The sequence below is a fragment of the Suncus etruscus genome, chromosome 5 (genome assembly GCF_024139225.1).
Source record: "Suncus etruscus isolate mSunEtr1 chromosome 5, mSunEtr1.pri.cur, whole genome shotgun sequence".
In the NCBI taxonomy this organism is placed as follows: Eukaryota; Metazoa; Chordata; class Mammalia; order Eulipotyphla; family Soricidae; genus Suncus; species Suncus etruscus.
The window spans coordinates 93010729-93015580 of record NC_064852.1 but is presented as its reverse complement, the minus strand read 5'-3'; the positions used below and the strand labels follow the sequence as shown (position 1 = coordinate 93015580).

At 41.6% G+C, this 4852-nt stretch overlaps 1 non-coding gene across 1 annotated transcript; it reads left to right on the top strand.

Annotated features, from left to right (window-relative positions):
- The first annotated feature begins 994 nt into the window (after positions 1 to 994).
- On the top strand, positions 995 to 1102 carry LOC126009777 (U6 spliceosomal RNA). Its single transcript, XR_007495983.1, has one exon. It is a non-coding gene; the product is annotated as a U6 spliceosomal RNA (small nuclear RNA).
- Positions 1103 to 4852: the final 3750 nt, after the last annotated feature.

The following is a 4852-nucleotide window of genomic DNA, read 5'->3' as shown; positions in this document are numbered from 1 at the left end:
AAAATCCCAGAGAGTCATTGTATTTATTAAACTTTTATATGGGCTTTGGGAAAGGCCCGGTTTTATTTCAAGACAGGTATTTGAGTGGTTTGTAGTAGAATTATACTTACTTTTTATGTTCTTGTTTCAGCACTTATGTTCAGAACTCAGTGTGAAAAATTAGCCACCCTACCACACATACACACACTCATTTCTGAGAGCTTTTCTATGGGGTAAGACACTGCCCAAAGGGATCAGAGACATAGTATGGGATTAAAGCCCTTGTTTTGCAAGACACCCTGACACTGCATATGGTTCTCCCAGTACCACAATGAATGACACAGCTGAGCATAGCCAGAAGTAGCCCTTAAACACTGTTGGAAAGGATATGAGGAGAGAAGGGAGTAGGAGGGAGAGAAAGGTAGAACAGAAGAAAGGAGAGGAAGGGAAGAGAGAAGGGGGGAAGGGGATGAGTGATATGGAAGGGGAAAGGAAGGAAGGAAGGAAGAAAGGAAGGGAAGGAGGAGGGAGGGAAGGGAGGAAGAGAAGGAAGGAAGGGAGGAAGGGAGGGAGGGAAGGAGGGAGAGAGAAAGGGAGGGAGAGAGGAAGGAAGGGAGAGAGAAAGGAAGGGAGGGAGGGAGGGAGGAAGGGATGGAAGGGAGGGAGGAAGGGAGAAAGGAAGGGAGGAAGGGAGAAACGAAGGGAGGAAGGAAGGATGGAAGGAAGGGAGGGAGGGAAGAAGGGAGGGAGGGAGAAAGGAAGGAAGGGAGAGAGAAAAAAGGAAGGAAGGGAGGAAGGAAGGGAGAAAGGGAGGGAGGGAAGACGGAAAGAAGGGAAGGACGGAAAGGAGGAAAGGAAGGAGGGAGGGAGGGAGGAAGGAAGGAAGGAAGGAAGGAAGGAAGGAAGGAAGGAAGGAAGGAAGGAAGGAAGGAAGGAAGGAAGGAAGGAAGGAAAGGAAGATAGAATTTGCCTCAAATCAAGTTGAAGCAATGTGGGGTATCAAAACATTTGACTTATGCTAGCTTCAGCAGCACATATACTAAAAATTGGAATGATACAGAGAAGATTAGTATGCCCCCTATTCAAGGATGACATAAAACTTTGTGAAGCAATCCATATTTTAAAAAAAGAATATTTGACTAAAGTTTGAGATAGCAGTGTAATTGGTTATGATGGCATTAGTGATTGGGATATCAAATAGCTAAGAAGTTATCCTTCTGTTTTTACTCACAAGTTTTGAGTAACATTTGAGCTATTTGGGATGTTTCCAATAAAATGTAGTCATTTTCACTTCCCAAGAACTTTCCCATAAGAACTTGAGAATTTTGCTGAGGGATTTGTAAGATAGTACAGTAGGTAAAGCACTTGTCCTGTGTGCAGCAGACTCAGCTCAATCCCCACCACCATATACAATCCCCCTAAGTCCTGCCAGGATTGATCTCTGAGTGCAGAACCAGGTGTAAGTCCTAAGCACTGCTGTTAGTGACCTCCCAGACAAAGCAAAACCAACAATTTTTCTATTTACAAAATACCTAGAGAAAATAATTTTAATAAAAGCATTCTTTGACTTCATTTGTAATGATTTTTATTTCCCAACTCTGTGGTCTCGGGGCTACTGTACTAGAATCACCAGAGCCTCACTTTCTGAGCCTCACTACAGTTCGGAATCCATATCCTTGGAAGTCAGTCCAAAGAACGGACCTCAGAGATCCTGGGATATGTTCAAGTTTGAGGACCTCCTGGAGTAGGCAATCCCCTCACAGCCTAAACATTCCTGCCTTACAAAACCTAATACTGGGTTATTAACGTTATTTTTTCCTGGCTTGAAATCTATCAAAATAGCTTTACTCATCTTACTTTCTTAAATTCATCCAAATGTAACCACCAGGGGACTCAAGAACTAACAGGATCTGGTTCTTGTCTTTACTAATTTTATAAAAGAGTAGGAAGGATCAGAGAAATGCACAAAAAGATTTAATGTGAGGCAGAAAACTTCCTAAGAGTCTACCAAGTTTCAAAACTTGCCTGCAGAGTGGCTGTGCTCTGTAAGGAAGACTAGGGAAAAAAAAAACAGTTTTTGAATGTACCTTGAATGACAGGACAATCTCACATGTGGGAATGTCGGGGTGCCGGGATTCTGGAAAGAAGGAAGGAAGGATGTGAGCCAAGGAAAGTGGGTTGTTACAGGGTTACCTGTTAGTGAGGCTGAATTTGAAATTAGCTGGGAATCATCTCATGACCGAAGTGCAGGAGGGGAGGATTTTTGAAAATTGGTATGTAATTCAGAAGCCATAAAATCCATTCATTTAAACTGAGCTATGCACTGGTTTGTAGTGCATTCCCAGAAGTGTCAACATGATCTAATTTCAGAACATTTTAATCAGACCAAAAAGACATCCCCCCTCCCACCTATTAGCTGCCACTTCCCTCTCTCTCCTCCCTCCTGCAACCCTGGCAACCACTAATCTACTTGCTATCTGTATGGTTTGGGCAGATGAATTTGAACATAATTAAATAGGGAGTAGGGAACTACTAATTATTTTAATTGAGATAAAATTTGCATATAGTGAAATGCACAGATCTTATGTGTACAATTCAATGAGTTTTTACAAATGTACACTCATCTCAAAATTCTTACCAATATGAAATATTTTCACCCCCTACAAAGTTCTCTTGTAGATTTTTCTAGATAATTTCTATTCCCAAGGCAAACATTATACTGATTTCTATCACTACATTAGTTTAAAATCAGTTTCATATTTTTCTTAAAACTTTATGTAAATGGAAATAGAAAGTATGTGCTCTTTTGTATGCAACTCCTTTTCCTCAAGATAATTATTTAATATTTTGAGTTTAGTTCCTATTGCTGGGTGTTGAAAGTTTATTCTTATTTTCTTATTAAACAGAATGAAGGTATAACATTTTGTTTATACATGCTTCTGCCCACTTGAGTTATTTTCAATTTATGGACAATCTTAGACAAGGCAAGTGTAAACTTTCTCTTCGGAGGGAAATTATCAAGAAATTCAGGGAATAGTCAAGATTTTGTTCTGTTTTGTTGTTGGTTTTTGGGCCACACCCGGTGATACTCAGGAGTTACTCCTGGCTATGCGCTCAGAAATCGCTCCTGACTTGGGATACCATATGAGATGCTGGGGATGGAACCCAGGTCCATCCAGAGCCCGCCGTGTGCAAGGCAAACAGCCTACCGCTACGCTATCGCTTGGGCCCCAAGCAAACAAGTTTTTAAAGCAAGAATATGATCCAATTAGGACTGAATGCTAAGAAAATTAATGAAGTAGCACCATTCAGGGGGAGCAGGAAAGGAAGTTAGGAAAACTAAAAAAAAAAAGCAGCACCCTTCATAATTGAGTCAGTGTAGAATGAAATTAGAAATGAGTGGATGCTGGTTCATAGTGTAAAGAGCTGGAGGGGAGCTGTTTGTTTATTTTTAACTATTTCTCTCCCCAACATTCTTGGGCTCTAAGGGAATATGGCAGAGTGATGAGCTCTTTCTTGTTTCTGAAGAAGGTAGTTTTGCTTAGGTCACAGTCTCGGAAAGACTAAGTCCCATCTGCACCTTCCTGAGTGTCCGGAGAGCTACAGCGTGGAGTGAATCAAGTGCTGACTACTGCATGATACTTGTGAACAACGAAAGGACATCGGGGAGAGTGGGTGGGCCAAGGCAGGAGCTCACACATCAGAAATTAGCCCACTTGCTGTACTGGTTGATTAGATTAGTTATGGGTAATGAGGTGGAGAATTTTATTCATCAGAAATTCTCCTCCAGAATTGCTCCCAAGAAAATCTGTCAGTGCATGCCTAGTGCCTCCCAGCCCTGCCCTCCCTCACCCACACCCTGGAATTGCCCCTGAGGTCCAGGATGCCTTTATTCAAAGGGTTATTTATGGGCCCTGGAGGATCAAGAAGGTTCTTGAATTAGAATTTAAAAATTGTTATTTTTAATGTAGTTTAGGTATTAGGTAGTTAGGTATTTAGGTAGTTATGTTAGTGTTTATTTTTCTAACTGCACTCACCAATACACTGACAACTACCATGACAATATTAATAAATGGGAGTAGAATGCCTGTCTCGAATACAGTAGGGGTGGGGGAGGAGGGAGATAGGGGGCATTGGTGGTGGGAATGTTGCACTGGTGAAGGGGGGTGTTCTTTGTATGACTGAAACCCAACTACAATCATGTTTATAATCATGGTGTTTAAATAAAGACATTATAAAAAATAAAAATAAAAAAGAACTTAGAAATTGTGAGGTAGGTGCTTTTATTTTGTTAGAGGCTAAGTGGGAAAAACTAGCCTCATTGGTTTCTTTGCTTCTTGCTAGAAAATGGAAATCACGTGATTTCTTTTCCCCTCACCAACAAGTAGAACATAAAAAACAGTACACTTACATACCTTGAAAAAGATAAGCTTCTCTCTGCCTGCCATTAGTGAAACACGCTACCAAAGTATCTACTTGTCTTTGGAGGTTTCCTATGCTCCAGTGATTGAAACTGCTGTCTAGCTCATTCTCCTGATGCTTTCTCCATCTGGATCTGACCCAGAGTCAGGTCCTGGACTGTCCTGCACAGGCTACAGTCTTGCTTAGCCTTTGTGTCAGCCTACATGGTGCTCTTTGCACCGAGATCCCAGGGAATCCTCCCTAGTGTGGGTCACTGATTGCCTCTCAAAGCTGATTCTATGATACCCTCCTATTCTCTATTCTTTTCTTTTCACCCACGATAATTGCAGATACCATCTGTCCTTGAGGTTTCAAAAAAGTAGGCATAGCACAATCCCAGGGGAAGTGCACCTTTCCCCCCTTCCATCCACTCATTGCTGGGAATAACAAACTCACTGACAAGTATCCCTCA